At 43.0% G+C, this 17932-nt stretch overlaps 1 long non-coding RNA gene across 1 annotated transcript; it reads left to right on the top strand.

Annotated features, from left to right (window-relative positions):
- Positions 1–1700: 1700 nt before the first annotated feature.
- On the top strand, positions 1701–15731 carry LOC145347971 (uncharacterized). The gene is made up of 6 exons (XR_013887883.1): positions 1701–1807; positions 4169–4205; positions 8453–8489; positions 10738–10827; positions 13538–13627; positions 15257–15731. It is a non-coding gene; the product is annotated as an uncharacterized LOC145347971 (long non-coding RNA).
- Positions 15732–17932: the final 2201 nt, after the last annotated feature.

The following is a 17932-nucleotide window of genomic DNA, read 5'->3' as shown; positions in this document are numbered from 1 at the left end:
CTAGGTATAGATGGGGAGGTTGTAAATTGGATTAGACACTGGCTCAATGGAAGAAGCCAGAGAGAGGTTGTGGAAGATTGCTTCTCTGGGTGGAGGCCTGTGACTTGTGGAGTGCCGCAGGGATCGGTGTTGGGTCCATTGTTGTTTGTCATCTATATCAACGTTCTGGATGATAATGTGGTAAATTGGATCAGCAAATTTGCGGATGATACAAAGATTGGAGGTGTAGTGGACAGTGAGGAAGGTTTTCAAAGCTTGCAGAGGGACTTGGACCAACTAGAAAAATGGGCTGAAAAATGGCAAATGGAATTTAATGCAGACAAGTGCACTTTGGAAGGACAAACCAAAGTAGAACGTACAGGCTAAATGGTAGGACTCTGAAGAGTGCAGTTGAACAGAGGGATCTGGGAATACAGGTACAGAATTCCCTAAAAGTGACGTCACAGGTGGATAGGGTCATAAAGAGTGCTTTTGGTACAATGGCATTTATAAATCGGAGTATCGAGTATAAAGGTTGGAGTGTTATGGTAAGGTTATATAAGGCATTGGTGAGGCCGAATTTAGGGTATTGTGTACAGTTTTGGTCACCTAGTTACAGGAAGGATGTAAATGAGTTTGAAAGAGTGCAGAGAAGGTTCACAAGGATGTTGCCAGGACTTTAGAAGCTGAGTTACAGAGAGAGATTGAATAGGTTAGGACTTTATTCCCTAGAGCGTAGAAGAATGAAGATAGAGATTTGATAGAGGTGTATAAGATTTTGATGGGTATAGACAGAGTGAATGCAAGCAGGCTTTTTCCACTGAGGGTAGGGGAGAAAAAAACCAGAGGGCATGGGTTAAGGGTGAAAGGAGAAAAGTTTAAAGGGAATATTGGGGGGGGGGGGGGGGGGCTTCTTCACGCAGAGAGTGGTGGGAATGTGGAATGAGCTGCCGAATAAAGTGGCTAAATGCAGGGTCACTTTTAACATTTAAGAAAAACTTGGACAGGTTCATGGATGAGAGGGATGTGGAGGGAGATGGTTCAAGTGCAGGTCAGTGGGACTAGGCAAAAATGGGTCAGCACAGACAAGAAAGGCCAAAAGGCCTGTTTCTGAGCTGTATTTTTTTATGGTTCTATGGTATGGTTCTATCACACAAACCAGTCTTCCATCCATTGACTCTGTCTACATTTGCCACTGCCTCAGAAGAGTAGCCAGCATAATCAAGGACACCATGCACCCTGGACATTCTCTCTTCCAGCTTCTTCTGTCAGGAAATAGCTACAAAAGTCTGAGGCCATGTACCAACTGAGTCAAAGACAGCTTCTTTCCTGCTGCCATCAGACTTTTGAATGGACCTACCTTGCATTAAGTTGACCTTTCGCTACACCCTAGCTACAACTAACGTTCCTCACGCTCGTTTTCTTCTCTATGAACGGTATGCTTGTCTGTAGCGCACGCAAAAAACAATACTTTTCAATGTACGCTAATACATGTGACAATGATGAATCGAATCAAATCAGACAGGCGGCTTACGTTAAAATAGATACAATTTAGTCATCAAATCCTCCGTATAACCGAGGGGCGGGAATTCACCGCAGTATGTGATCACTGGGGGCGGGGACACAGATACGTCATCAGAGCGGCTCACGCTCTCGCTGCGGGATGACGTATTCGTAGCGTGGTCATGCACGCTGAGTGACGTGCTTTGCCCAAGGCGTGCTTGACGCCTGAAGATGGCGGCGGTTGCCCTGGCTGCTCAGGTGTTTGTCGTTGATCGCCCGGATTCGGTGAATAGCGACCCAGATTGAAGTGAAACCGTATCCGGAGGTATAGAAAACAACTCAATGTATAATAAACCCAGCGAGGTCCCCTCCCTCCTTTATTTCATTACCTCAGGCCGCTTGCGCCTGTTCGCATCTTTACTGTCGGGTTTAACGAATTATTCAGCCACATCCGACTTTAATGTTAGGATGATGTGAATGCTGAAAAAGAAACTGGGAACTGGCGCGGCCGGTCGTGCACGGCGGACTACTTTTGGAGTCGGTGCGCAGGCGCAGACCTCCGAAAACGGTGCGCGCGGATCATGGCCGGCGAGCCCTTTGAGCCGCATTTCATCCCATCATCGAGTGTTTAACAACAGCTTGGAGTTCCTCTGAAAGGCAGGAATGAGGGCTTCAGCAACAGATACACAGATTTGAACGATGTTACGGAGGTCGAAATGATGACCAGGAGTATAAAATTAGAAGGTCATCTCTGGGGTCAATTGATGTGAATAGTCTGAATGTCAGACTGTTAAAAGTCTGACAACACCAGGTTTTAGTCCAACCTATTTATTTGATAATATACTCACAAGCTTTCGGGGTTAGCCCCTTCGTCAACCTATCAAATAAATAGGTTGGACTAAAACCTGGTGTTGTCAGACTTTTTACTGTGTTTACGTCAGTCCAACGCCGGCATACCCACATCATGTCAGACTGTTGCCAGGGACATGGACGGAGTCACTGGTTAGAGAACAGCGTTTGGAGTCAAGACTGAAATAATAGCTTCAATCTTCCCAAAATTGGAGGAAATGCTTTTTCTCGCACTTTTTTTTCCAAAATTCATTTATAAGATATGGGTGTAACTGGCTAGTCCAGCATTTATTCCTCTTGAGAAGATGGTGGTGAGCCACTGCCTTGAACCATTCCAGTCCATGTGGTGTAGGTACATCCACTGTGCTGTCAGGACGGGAGTTCAGGATTTTGACTCAGTGACAGTGAAGGAACAGCAATTATATTTTCAAGTCAGGATGGTGAGTGACGCGGTAGTGTTTCCAAAGTGTCTACTGCCCTTGTCCTTCTAGATGGTAGATGCTGTTACAGAAACAGAATAGCTGAGATTGAGGGGGGAGTCAAGGTTAAATTCTTCAGGGACATGCGTTGCAGATGATTCTGTTGCCATGACTGAGTGGACAGGATTGGGACAGGCTGTGAGCAATCCCTACTCGGCACGGCTGGTCAATGGAATGTGGATGGTATGGTGGTTGCAGACAGCTCCAGTAGGGAAAGTTTCCCTTGGTCACAGTCGTACAGGATGTCAGTTATGATTTTGATAAGAGCTCTTTTGATAATGTGGCAGAGGCAGAAAGTTGATTGGAGAGAGTGAAACTTGGAATTCTGAGAAAGATGGGTTTGGGATTTAAGGAATTTAGAAAGGGAAGTTGGAGATGGGGCAGTAATTTTGTGAGGACAGAGGGTGCAGTAGGAGTGGATATTTTGATAAGAATGATGAAGTCAGGTTTTAAAAGGGGTGGGAGAATTTCCCAGAAGAGAGAACTATTAATACCAGCTAACACGGGAACTAGGAAGGTGGGTGGTCAGCAGTTTGGAGGGAGGAGGATTTGGGGAAGATTGAGGTGAGTCTGATGGACAAGATGAACTCGAGGGCATTGTGGAAAGGGACGCACTACTCTCATTGCAGTCTTCTAGTAGGATGCAATGCTCACCTTATCTGGGTTGTTGCAGCTCTTACAGCATACAAACAGATCAAAGCAGTCTGGCTGGTCAGTACTCTGTCAAATACTTCAAGAATCCACTCCCTGCATCATTGGTGTACTGCTGCTGCAGATGTACCATGTAGAGAATGGTTTGGAACAACTCATCAAGGTCCGCAGTGTCTTCCTGACCTGTGACCTGTACCCTAGGTAGGAACATAGTCTCCGTTTTGCTGTGCTAGTCCATATCGTCACTGTATCAAAATCCCAGAGCTCCCAACCTAATGTGGGGCACCTTCATCGCAGGTCCTATAGTAGATCAACATAGTGGCTCACCACCCCTCTCTCAAGGGAAAGCAGGGCAGTCAATAAATGCTAGCCTTGTCATTGATCCCCACAAACCAAGAGTTAGTTTGTAACGCCTGCTGAGGTGAATACTATCTTCTCACTACATCTCAGTGTTCTGAGTCTGTCATTCTGAGCAGGAGGATGCAAATGATGATTATTGGGAAATGTGATGTTACTGATCTTCAACACAAACACTCTGATGCATCCTTCAGCTTACAGGAGGGTATTCAGGCTGGTCTCTGGTTACATGGGGAGACTCTGGGTGTACACTGTCTCACTGCAGACTGGAGTTCAGTTTCATGTTCAGGATGTGGCCAGTTAGTGAATTATTGGTGTGCGCACTAATAATTATTTCATGTTGTTAACAGAGATCCTGGACATGGAAGCCATGAACATTTCAATATGGTAAGTGACTTTCTAACATAGTGTAATGGCGTGTGAATATATCTACCTGTTAATCTTCAGCAGCAGGATGCAAATGTTGACACTAGTTCCATGTTGATTTTACCATGAGGTTCAAAGTAAACGCTCTGATGTGTCGTGCAACTCATTGGGAGCAGGTTTCACCATTAGCTGGAAATAGAGCTTTTCATCTGGTTCAGTTTTCATCTAATCATGAGATCAGAGGGATCTAATCATTAGATTAGAGGGAATATAGTACTACAGTTAAATAGCTAGGGTGTAGAGAAAGATCAACTGAATGCCAGGTAGGTCCCTTCAAAAGTCTGATGGCAGCAGTGTCGATTGGAACACAATCTTAGACTTTTGTATGTTTTTCCTGATGGAAGAAGTTGGAAGAGAGTATGTCCGGGATGTGCGGTCCTTTATTATGCTGGTCGCTTTGTCAAGACAGCAAGAAGTGTAGACAGAGTCAATGGATGGGAAGCTGGTTTGCATGATGGATTGATCTACATTCACAACCTTTTGTTGTCTCTTGTTGTCTTGGTTAGAGCAGGAGCCATACCAAGCTGCGATATAACCAGAAAGAATGCTCTTTATCTGTAAAGGTTGGTGAGAGTCGTAGCTGACATGCCAAATTTCCTTAGTCTTCTGAGAAAGTAGAGACGCTGGTAGACTTTCTTAACTATGGTGTCAGCAAGGAGGGACCAGGACAGTAGTTGGTGATCTGGACATCTAAAAATGTGAAGCTTTCGACCATTTCTACTTCATCCCAGTTGATGTAGACGGGGCATGTCGTCTTCTATGCTTCCTGAAGTTGATGACAATCTCCTTCGTTTTGTTGACATTGAGGGAGTGGTTATTGTTGCCGCACCAGTTCACCAGATTCTCTATCTCATTCCTATACTCTGTCTCGTCATTGTTTGAGATCCGACCCACTATAGTGGTGTCGTCAGCAAACTTGAAAAGCAAGCTGGAGGAGAATTTGGCCATGCAGTCATAGATGTATAAGGAGTATAGTCGGGGGCTGAGGACACAGCCTTGTGGGGCACTGGTGTAGGGGATGATCATGGAGATGGTATTGCTTATCCTTACTGATTGTGTTCTGTGGATTAGGAAGTTCAGGACCCAGTTACAGAGGGAGGAACAGAGGCCCAGGCGATGGAGTTTGTAGATGAGTTTCATAGGAATAATAGTGTTGAAGGCTGACCTCTAGCCAATAACTAGAAATTTGATAATGGTTTGTTATCTATCCAGAATATTGACAGAACCCAGAAGAAACATTCTTATTGTGTTAAAGAGTTAAACCACAAAATAATTGATCATTTTTTGTAATAGATACAAACATACAAAAACCTTTTATAGAATTGTTCTTTGTTTATTTTGTCTGCATTTCATTGAATCACTGCAGTGCCGAAGGAGGCCATTCAACCCATCGAACCTGCATTGACAACAATCCCACCCAGGCCTATTCCTGTAACCCCACATAGCTATCCTGTTAATCTCTCTGATACTAAGGGATTTATTAGAATTAGAAATTTCACACACCTTTCCCTCATGCACATAGATAAACGCTCAATTCTCTGTCACATGCTGGTGATCCCTGTTGTCTCGTTTCATGCTGCTTTTAGCTTGTTTTATCAGAGGCTGGATTTTGGAAAAGCCAGTCTCTGAACTGGCAAGCAGTTTTGTAGCATTTATAGAGGTTTACAACATGGAAACAGGCCCTTCGGCCCAACTTGTCCATGCCACCCTTTTTTTAAACCCCAAAGCTAATCCCAATTGCCTGCATTTAGCACATATTCCTCTGTACCCATCGTATCCAAGTAACTATCTAAATGCTTTTTAAAAGGCAAAATTGTACCCGCCTCTACTACTACCTCTGGCAGCTTGTTCCAGACACTCACCACTCTCTGTGAAAACATTGCCCCTCTGGACACTTTTGTATCTCTCACCTTAAACCTATGCCCTCTAGTTTTAGACTCCTCTAACTTTAGGAAAAGATATTGACTATCTAGCTAATCTGTGTCCCTCATTATTTTCTAGACCTCTATAAGATCACCCCTCAGCCTCTTATGCTCCAGAGAAAAATATCCTAGTCTATCCAGCCTCTTCTTATAACTCAATCCATCAAATCCTGGTAGCATCCTCGTAAATCTTTTCTGCACTCTTTCTAGTTTAATAATATCCTTTCTATAATAGGGTGACCAGAACTGCACAGAGTATTCCAAGTGTGGCCTTACCAATGACTTGTACAACTTCAATAAGACATCTCAATTCCTGTATTCATTGTTCTGATCCAGGAGCTATGAACATGTACCCCTAGATCTCTTTGTTCTGTAACTCTCCCCAATGCCCAACCATTAACTGAGTAAGTCCTGCCCTGGTTCAATCTACCAAAATGCATCACCTCGCATTTGTCTAAATTAAACTCCATCTGCCATTCGTCAGCCCACTGGCCCAATTGATCAAGATCCCGTTGCAATTGGAGATAACTTTCTTCACTGCCACTATGCCACCAATCTTGGTGTCATCTGCAAATTTACTAACGATGCCTCCTATATTCTCATCCAAATCATTAATATAAATGACAAATAACAGTGGACCCAGCACTGATCCTTGAGGCACACCTCTGGTCACATGCCTCCAGTTTGAAAATTCTCTACAACCACCCTCTGGCTTCTGTCAAGAAGCCAATTTTGTACCCATTTAGCTACTTCACCCTGGATTCATGAGATTTAACCTCATGCAACAACCGACTATGAGGTACCTTGTCAAAGGCCTTGCTAAAGTCCAAGTAGATAACATCAACTGTACTGCCTTCATCTATCTTTTTGGTTATCCCTACTGAAGGACCCTTTGATCACTTTCCTGACGATCAAGAATAGACTGAAAGGGCGATAACTGGCTGGGTTGGATTTGTCCTGCTTTTGTGTATGAGGCATACCTGGGCAATTTTCCACATTGCTGAGTAGATGCCAATGTTGTTGCTGTACTGGAACAGCTTGACCTGGGACACAGCAGGATCTGGAACACAAGGCTTTAGAACTATTGCCAGAAAATTGTCAGTGTCCATAGCCTTTGTAGCATGCAGTGCTTCAGCAATTTCTTGATATCATGTGGAATGAATTGACTGAAGACTGACATCGGTGGTGCAAGGGATTTTCAGAAGAGGCTAAGATAAATCAGTCACCCCACACCCCTGGGTGAAGATTGGAGCAAATGCTTCAGGCCTGTCACAGCAGTTCCACAGAACCCAGTTTGGGGAATCTTTACCTAACTGAAAGGTGCAACGGACTCAGTAAGTTTAATACTCCACGGCTAGTCCTAAGCTGAATGGTGTATAGGCAAGTCAAAGAGCGATGCAGAAACTCAGGCATACAAGTCGATATTGCTACTGAATCCTTTTTCCCTCTTTTGTACATATAGAGATGAAAATTATTTGTAGTTACAGGTGTGCTATTGCGATGTAACGAGACATGGTTGCACACTAAAGTGAATTTTATTTTGACACAGCTCCACTAGCAGTTCTTTTGTTGTACTTTGACTCTTATTGCTGTTTTCAAAGCTCTCCGTGGCTTTAACATTCTTATCTCCGTAATCTATAACTTCTGAGTACTCCTTATTTTAATGAATCAGGCGGCAGTGCATACACTTTTCCTGCTTTGTGCAGTAACGTGTAGATAGTCAGCAGTCATTGCTCCTAACAAGGATTAACTCTGCCCGCTGTAAAATTGTGAAGGGGTTGAGTTGCTCAGAAATAATCTTCAGGCATTCCCATTGTTATTCCCCTGCTTATCTCATGTATGTATGTAAACAGCCGGTTCTACTATAATTCTTGAGTAGAGGGATGGGAAATTAAACAGTCTAAAATCCGCTGAGCTATTATTTTTGAAATATGAAATGAGTAATACCTCTTCTAACAATGTGCATTTGCAATTCAAACCAACCTTAATTTGCTGAACAGAAGAGATTGATCTGTGAATTGGATGATTTGATACTGATGTTCATACGTAGAAAATAGAACCGGAGGTAAGCCATTTGGTCCATTGAGCCTGCTCAAAGCAAATGCTCTGATGCATCCTTCAGCTCACTGGAGGATTTTCAGGCTGGCCTCTGGCTACAAGTAGATAACCATGGGGAGACACTGGGTATAAACTGTCACTTATCTCAGGCTGGAGTTCAGTTTAGGGACGTGGTCAGTTAGCACATACATCAATAATTCACTAATAATAATTTCATGTTGTTGACAGAGATCTTGGACATGGGAGCCATGATTATTTCAAGATGGTAAGTGACTTTCTAACACATTGGAATAGTGTGTGAATATATCTACCTATTAATCTTCAGCACCAGGATGCAAATGATGACACTAATTTCATGTTGATTTCACCATGAAGCTCAAAGTAAACGCTCTGATGTATCCTGCAAGTCATTGGGAGCAAATTTCACCGTTAGCTGGAAATTGGGCTTTGGTTCCATCCTTTTCTAATCATTCCACAAATGGGCGGCATGGTTGAACACTGCTGCCTTACAGTGCCAGAGACCTCGGTTTGATTCCCAGCTTGGGTCATTGCCTGTGCAGAATCTGCACATTGTCCCTATGCCTGCGTGGGTTTCCTCCAGGTGCACCGGTTTCCTCCACAGCCTAAAAGACGTGCTGGTTAGGTGAATTGGCCATGCTAAATTCTCCCTCAGTGTATCCAAACTGGCACCGGTGTGTGGCAACTGGGGAATTTTCACGATAGCTTTATTGCAGTGTTAGTGTCAACCTACTTGTGACAATAATAAATAAACATAAACTTAATTAACTGAAGATAAAACTGCTGAGTTCCAGAGTGAGCTGAGAGTGCCCTTGTTATCAAGACAATATTCGACCACTTGTGGTTTCAAGTCACCTGAGCAAAACTGAAGCCACTGGAAAATGGGAGAAGGTCTCTGCTGGTTGGACACCTATCCAGCACAAAGAAGAGGTTTGTGTGGTGCCAGCCATATAAATCTTTGGCTGGCAGAGTTGGTTACAGGTTGAGAATTCTGAGGCGAGTAGTTCACCTGAATCTCCAACACTTGTCCACCACTTACAAGGCGTGACTCAAAAGTGTAATGGAATACTGTCCATTAGTCTGGGTGAGAGTGATTACATTAACAGTTGCAGTGGGGCAGCACAGTGACACAGTGGATAGCACTACTGCCTCACAGCGCCAGGGACCCAGGTTCAATTTCTGGCTTGGGTCATTGTCTGTGCAGAGTTTGCACGTTCTCCCTGTGTTTGTGTGGGTTTCCTCTGGGTGCTCTGGTTTCCCCCCTCGGTCTGAAAGACGTGCTGGTTAGGTGCATTGACCCGAACAGACGTCGGAATGTGGCGACCTGGGGAATTTCACAGTAACTTCACTACAGTGTTAATGCAAACCTTAGTTGTGACTAATAAATAAACTTTAAGAAGAAGTTTGACACGATCCAGGACAAAGCAGGCCATTTGAATAGCACCCCATCCGTCATTATAAATGTTCACTTGCTCCACCACTGATGCACAGTGGCAGCTGTGTGTATGATCTAGAAGATGCACTGAAGAAACTCACCGAGCTTCCCCCATCAGGTGGGTTTCCTCCAGGTGCTTCAGTTTCTTCCTACAGTCCAAAAATATGCAGGTTAGGGGAATTAGCAGCGTAAATACACAAGATTATGGGATATTGGCTGGGTAAGATAAAAAGAATGGTCGTTGCAGACTTGATGGGCTGAATAGCCTCCTTCTGCACTAGGGATTCTATGATCATCTGCCAGTCTGTGACCTCTACCACTAGAAGGGCAAGAGCAGTTGGTACCTGGGGACACCGGCAAATGGAAGTTCTCCAAGTCATTCACCATCCTGACTTGAAATATATCGCTGTTCCTTTACTGTTGCTGGGTTAGAATCCTGGAACTCTTTCTTTAATAGCACTGTGGGTGTACCTACACCACACGAACTGCAACAGTTCATTAAGGTGACTCACTATCACCTTCCCGAGGGCAGTAATGCCAACATCCCTTCAATGAGAAAAGATCTACCAGCCAGGAATGTCCAAAGTGTTGTGCTTCTACCTCTTTGGGATTGTTCCTTCTGGCTTCCTGCTCACCTGATTATTCCAAAAATTGACTAAAACTGCAGAGTTGAGTTCCTGATGTACTTAACAGTGATTGCCCTTAAATCAAGGCAGCATTTGACTGAGTGCAATATCAAGCAACTCAACCAAAATTGAAGTCAAACCTGGTTCAGTAAATAACACTGTAAAAATAAGAAATGCCTGCTCTTGGCACTATGGGGGTGGGTGTGTGCGCGCGCGTGCGCTGGATAGGAGATGATTGCTTGTAAAGTATGTTTTTTTTGTCTTCTGAAGTGACTTGCATTCTTTGTGACTCTGCAGGGAAGTTGTCTAAAACCGGTTTGACTGGTCACTACACTTTGTGGAAACACATCTCCAAGAATCCATTTTCAGATACAAAACAAATGCCTGAGCTGTGTTGCCTGATGTTAACTCCTGTTTATGTTGTGATCAAACAGGAATTGTTGACTGGCAACAGACTGGATTGATCACCGTTCACTGTGAATCTGAAGAATCCAGAACAGACAGCACAGATTGCACTTGACCTGGTATGATAGTTTACTGAGATTCAGAAAATAAACATTCAAAGCTTTCTAAAGGAAGGATCCTCTAGTCACTGGAATGCTGTATTTCGAAGGGTGTGCTTTTTATTTAGAGAAAATCGGATATAACTGACTCTTAAATGAACAGACCCCAACTTCTGATTGGCTGTACATTTGGAGCTGGTTAACTCAGAATGTGAAGAGCCTGAGTTTGATAGGATTATGATAGGTGAGAGTATTGAAGAATGTAGAACCAAGACCAGCAAGTGACAAGGTGCAGATTGATCATGATCTGATCGAATGGCGAAACAGTTTGGAGGCGCTAAAAGACTTTCTGTTGTGTGTGGTGTGTACACAGGGCAAACAAATGTGCAGGGACGTTTTTTTAACTTAATAGTGTCTCTTCTGCTTATCTCCTGTCTGCATGTCAGTGCCTGGTTTCCACTAATTCTGAGCTGGGTAGTGGAAATTTAAACATTGAATTCACTGAGACCATGACTTTTATTCTGAGGAGTGGCTAATATTTTGTGCTAAAAATGCTCTTTAGCAAATGACACCTACTATGTTCAACAGTAAAGATTGCTCTATAAAGTTGAAACATAATTGGACTATTCCAGATTGGGAAATGTGATGATCTTCAGAAGAAATGCTCTTGGCCATCCTTCAGTTTACAGGACGATATCGAGGCTGGTATCTGGTTACAGATAGATAACTGTGGGGTGACACTGGGTGTAAACTGTTACCTCAGACTGGAATTCTGTTTTGGAAGGTGTTCAGGATGTGGTCAGTTAGTGAATTACTGGTGTGGGCGCTAAAAATTATTTCGTGTTGTTGACCGAGACTCTGGACCTGAAAGCTGTGATCATTTCAAATGGTGTGTGGATATATCTACTTGTTAATCTTCAGCAGCAGGATGCAAATGATGACACTAATTCCATATTGATTTCACCATGAGACTCAAAGTAAACGCTCTGATGTGTCCTGCAGCTCATTGGGAGCAGATTTCACTATTAGCTAGAAATCGGGCTTTAATCCCTCCTTGAATTCCAGAGTGAGGTGAAAGTGACTGTCCTTAATACCAAGTTAGCATTTGTCTAAGTATGGCATCTTACAGCCAGAGTCTGTGGGAATTGGGTGAGCTGGAGAACTCTGGTTGAAGTCATACTTGTTGAAAAGAAGATGGTCGATTGGAGGTCAATCACCTCAATTCCAGGACATCACTGCAGGAGTTTCTCAGGTTAATGTCCTTGGCGCACCTATCTTTAGCAGCAGCTTCATTAATCTTCTCTTTATGGTAATGTTAGAAATGGATTGCTTGCTGATGTTTGAACAGTGTTCAGCATCACTTATGACTCCTCAGATAGCATAGCTTTTCTTTTCCATGCATAGCAAATCATGGATAAAATTCTGGCTTGGGTAGATCAGTGGAAAACAACATTCATGCCACAAGTGCCAGGTAATGCCAGTCATCAACAAGAGAGAAACCAACCACCTCGCCTTGGTATTCAATGGCATTGCCACCATTGAACCTCCACTATCAACATCCCGAGGGTGACCATTGACCAGACACTAAAAGGGATAGTCTATCTACAAGTCCAGGTCAGAGGCTGATTTTCCAACACCTGTGCACCATCTACAAGGCGCAAGTCAAGAGTGTGACATAATAATCTCCACTTGCCTCAATCAGTGCAGTTCGAGAAGCTGAATTCCATCCAAGGCCATTCAGCCTGTTTGATCAGCGTCCCATCCACCTTCAACTTCCACTCTCTCATCACCAACACACAGTAGCAGTTGTAGATGTGTACCATCTACAAGATGCACTACAGCCAAAGCTTCTTTAACAGGAATTTCTAAATTGTGCCCTCTACCAGCTAGAAGGATAAGGACGGCAGATACGTGCAACACCAATGCCTGCAATTTCCCCACGAAATCACTCACTATTCTGATTATATCAGTTTGTTCACTCTCGCTGGGTCAAAATCCTGGAACATCCACCCTAACAGCACTTAGTGGTTCAAGAAGGTGGCTCATCACCAATTTCTCAAGGGGAATTAGGGATGGGTGACACATGTCAACATAGACAGGGGCCTACATCCCATGAATGAGTTATATTTGGATGGGTATTAACATCATACAGGAAAGGCAGCCTGCTTGATTTGCACCTCATTCACCACGTTAAACATTCATGCTCTTCACCACTGACATGTAGTGACAGCATTGTATACCATCCACAAAATGGACTGCTACAGTCCACAAAGGTTCATTTGAAACCATCTGCAGTCCTGAAGGACAAGGATAGTAGGTGCCTGTGAACACAACATTTGCAAGTTGCCACATGCTCACATCCAATGAATAAATTTAAAAAATTGCTACTCAGGAATATTGTCATTATGTTTCTGCCTCTTTGTGGCTGTTTCATTACTAGCCTGGCTCAGTAAATAGCACACTGTAAAGGTAAGAGATGCCTGCTTTTAGCACTGTGGATGTAGGGGTATGTGTGGTATGCGGTAATGTGCTTGATTGCAACTTGTTGTAAAGTATGATTTTGAAGTGACTTGCATTCTTTTTTGTGACTGAGGGGAAACTGTCGAAAACCACTTTGACTGGTCACTTCACTGTGTGGAAACACAGCTCCAAGAATAATCCATTTAAAGATACAGAACAAATGCCGGAGGTCTGTTGCCTGATAACTCCTGTTTATGTTGTGATCCAACAGGAATTGTTGACAGGGAACAGACTGGATCGATCACTATTCACTGCGAATCTGAAGAATCCAAAGCAGACAGCACAGATTGCACTTGACTTGGTATGATCGTTTATCTTCTGAGCTTCAGTAAACTTTCAAAGGTTTCTAAAGGGAAGATCCTCTGGTCACTGGAATGCTGTATTTTGAAGAGTGCTTCTTTTTAGAGAGAATCAGATAAAACTGACACTTAAAAGAACCAACCTTAGGATTTGATTGGCTGCACACCTGGAGCTGGTTAATTCAGATTGATCAATTGAGTGATAGGGTTATGAAAAGAACAAACGAAGGAACAATACAACGTAGGAACAGGGCCTTCGGCCCTCCAAGCCTGCACCGATCACATCTTCGTAACTACACCATCTGTTTGTATCCCTCTGTTCCCAGTCTGTTCGTGTGGCTATCTAGATGTGTCTTAAATGATCCTAGCGTGTCTGCCTGAACCGCCTTGCTTGGTAGTGCATTCCAGACCCCCGCCACCCTCTGTAAAATACATACCCCGCATACCCATATTGAACCTTGTGCCCCCCCTTACCTTGAACTTGTGACCCCTTCTGTTTGAAAGGTGAGAATATTGAAGAATGTGGAACCCAGGCCAGCAAGTGCTGTTGCAAATCAATCAGTACCCATGAGAGGCGGTAGTATATTGGTAATGTCACGGGACTAGTAATCCAGAGACCGAGGGTAATGCTCTGGGGGCCTGTGATTGAATCCCATCACAGCAGATGGTGAAATTTGAATTCAGTAAAAATCTGGAATTAAAAGTCAATGAAACCACTGATTGTCATAATCCATCTGGCTCAGTAATGTCCTTTAGGGAAGAAAATCTGCCTTTCTTATGTGGTCTGATCTACATGACACTTCAGACATACAGCATGGTTGACTTTCAAATGCCCTCTGAAATGTAGGGCTGTTAGGGATAGCCAGTAAACACTGGCACAGCCATTGATGCCCACGTCCTGCAAATTTTTTAGAAGTGAAGAACAGACTGGAGGTGATGAATGGACCTTTTGTGCATGGTGTGTACAGGGTAAGCAAGTGTGCAGGGGGTTTTTTTTATCAATAATTGTCTCCTCTGCTTATCTCTACGTAATGTAAGTGACTTTCTAACACAATGGAATAGTGTGTGGATACGTCTGCCTGTTAATCTTCAGCAGCAGGATGCAAATGATGACACTAATTCCATGTTGATTTTACCATGAGACTCGAAGTAAACGTTTTGATGTGTCCTGCAATTCATTGGGAGCAGATTTCGCCATTAGTGTTCAGAAATAGCACTTCATAGGTGGCTGTGGCATTTTCAATCTAGCCTTTCTTGGAAGTGTTGCTGAATGAGTTGGGTTTGTGTGGTAGAAAACATAAGGTTTAAGTTTTTACATTTTCAGTTTGTTAATGTCACAAGTAGCCTTACATTGCAATGAAGTTACTGAGAAAATCCCCAAGCACTTAAAGGGAAATGTTCTGTACTGAATGTAATAATCTTTCCGATGAAGGGTGGTATGTACTATGGTTACCCTAAAGAGCAAATGTTGAGCTGATTGTCTCTTGCAGCTGATCTAATCTTTGTGTCTAGTAGAAAAGCAGTTCCAATCACAGAGCTGAGTGAATAGTATGAGGGAGTGGGGCAGGTTGGTGGTGTTTTAACTTTTAAGGCCTCTATCCCAAGCATTGACCTCTCTCCTCTATTTACAGATGCTGCCTGGGGTTCCAATGTCTTTCCTGCACATTTGCCGTCAGTGTTTCCTGGCTGATGGGAGGCCTGTGTTGTTCCTGCAAAATAAACATTGATTTGAAAATGCCAGTGTCCTTCCACTCATTGTACACTGTCTTCCTGAGCAGCTGCTTATTGTAGTATGCCACTTGTAGACCTGAATAAACTTCTTCCTATCGGTTGCTTGATGCCAGGAATCCTATTTTCCCTTCCCCTTTGTACTGAGAAACTCCTATCATGTTCAAAATGCTCTTCACAAAGCAGACTTCCCTGCATCCTCCTTGATACAGTTTACAGTGTGTCACGTGAAATCATTGAGTAACCTTACACATATGTGGTTGTTTGCTGATTCATTTCCTTTATTAAGTTTAGTTTGATCAGCAGTTGTGTAATACTGATGATGTATGATATTATTCTAATGGTAAATTTCATGATTAAACTTATGGATAATTTAAATTGTTTTGTGCTTTTCTGACTTGAATATGCAGCACAGGCGGGAAATATTCAGCACAGTGAGGCACTTATAGTTCGTTTGAAAAGCCAGTTTTTCCGATGCTCTTTTCCAACATCTGTGCAATTAAGTATTTATTTGATTGTCTTTCATAGGCCTCTATTGAATCTGTACTCAACACCTTATCGGGCTGTCTTTCCCAAATCTAAACCACTTAGAAACCATTCCCTCTTGTTCATCAAACCATCTTTGAAAGATTGTCTGTTGCTCTACTATGTACTATTAACTCCAATCTCCCCACATGAAATCCCCATTTCACTGAAAGGAGCCCTACTCTAGTTAAATATTTGTACTCAGTTTGCTTCTTGTAGCAAATATAAACCATAACTATGAGCGTTCTTTCTAAGATGATTTCCACTGAGACAATCTGCACCCAATGACTTCATTCCCCAGGAGCAGATTCAACAATAAATATCTTGATCAAGAAAACTCGGAATAAAGATCTGAATAAATGCCCGGCTATTCATTTCTAACACAACCACACAGCAATGCAATACTTGGGTTGATTAATGTTGTTAAAGTTTCATTAGCACTACTTTACTAAGTGGTGTATGTGCAATAATTTCCTTGGGGTAGCACAGTGGTTAGCATTGCTGCATCAGCGCCAGAGATCTGGTTTCAATTCCCAGCTTTGGTCACTGTGCGGAGTCTGCACGTTATCGTGTCTGGGTTTCTCCCCACAATCCAAAAGACATGCTGGTTATTGAATTGGCCATGCTAAATTCTCCTTCGGTGTACCCAAACAGGTACCGGAGTGTGGCAACTAGGAGATTTTCACAGCAACTTAATTGTAGTGTTAATGTTCTACTTGTAACACTAATAAAAACTTTGATTTCTGTCTCATTAATTAAATTGACAGTGTCACACTTCTTCCAACAAAAGAATTTTTTGTCCGTCAATGACATTTTCTCCATAACATTGTAAGATATTTTTTAAAGATTGGAAATGCAGATTTTAAGGAGGGTCATGAAGGAGAAAAGAGTTGAGGGAGAGAATTTTGTTTTTAGGACAGCCATCAATGGTGGACAAGGGGAGTAGAGAATGTATGAGGTCAGAGTCAGAGCATCAAGATGCTGGTCAGACTAGGGAGATCACGTGGATGGTTGATTGCATAGTCTAGCTTCAATTATGAGCAGTGATCACCTTAATGGAGATGGGTGGGACCTGGACTCCAGGTATCTGACCCAGGTGCCCTCATTGCATTCAATACCTAAGGAGGAGAGAATCCCACCAGAGGTCTGGGCAAGGAAAATAGTCCACTGTTGGCTACAAACTCGGTATATAGTACATATAGAGTACTAGGGAACATGCACTTAAGCCGAGAGGGGGTAAGTTCAAAGGATACGTAAAGGGCAGATTTTTTTTTAACCCAGAGTGGTGGGTGACTGGAACGTGTTGCCAGGAGTGTTTTTGGAGAGAGTTATAATAGGAGCATTTAAGGGGCTTTTAGATAAGCACGTGACTATGCAAAGAATAGAGAGATATGGACCAACGGCAGGCAGAAGGGATTAGTTTAAATTGGCACCATGTTTGATGCAACAGTGTGGACTGAAGGGCCTGTTCCTGTCCTGTGCGTTCTATGTTCGAAAGAATAGATATGTGATGTTGCATGTTCATTGAGATGGGTTTGCTGTCCTTCCCAAATACTCCTACTGTACTGCCAGATGTAGACTTTGCACAGATGACAACCTGGACCAGCTACTGAATTAACAACTATTGTATTCAGTTTCAAGCAACCATCAGTAGCACAATAATAGCTGAGGAGTCAAATTGATAGCATATGGGGGTGGAACATTTCACTCCTAATAATGGGTGTGATGGGCTGAGCTGCAAAATTAGAAAAAAATCTCAAACTCCAGCCCACTCAGTTCTGTTTAAATGGAGGTAACAACCAATCTGCTGCTGCAAAGTGGAGCTCTTATTTAAACATAATGTGATTGTAAATCTTAACTTGTTTATTTTGTTCCAGTTTTAACACTGGGCCTTTGAACAGGCAACTGAAGATTGCTGCTTGCAATTTTTCCTGCACAGCTTGTGGGCCGAGTGGCGCTTCAGTGTTCTCCCTCAGCCCATCAAGCAAACTTATTAACATTTGCATTGATCAAACCCACCACTCCTCCAAGATCCTTGATTTCCTCCTGGCAAC

The sequence above is a fragment of the Carcharhinus amblyrhynchos genome, chromosome 9 (assembly GCF_965287045.1).
Source record: "Carcharhinus amblyrhynchos chromosome 9, sCarAmb.v2.hapA, whole genome shotgun sequence".
NCBI classification, from domain to species: Eukaryota; Metazoa; Chordata; class Chondrichthyes; order Carcharhiniformes; family Carcharhinidae; genus Carcharhinus; species Carcharhinus amblyrhynchos.
Note: the sequence above shows the minus strand (reverse complement) of the source record. Positions and strands in the feature narration are given on the sequence as shown.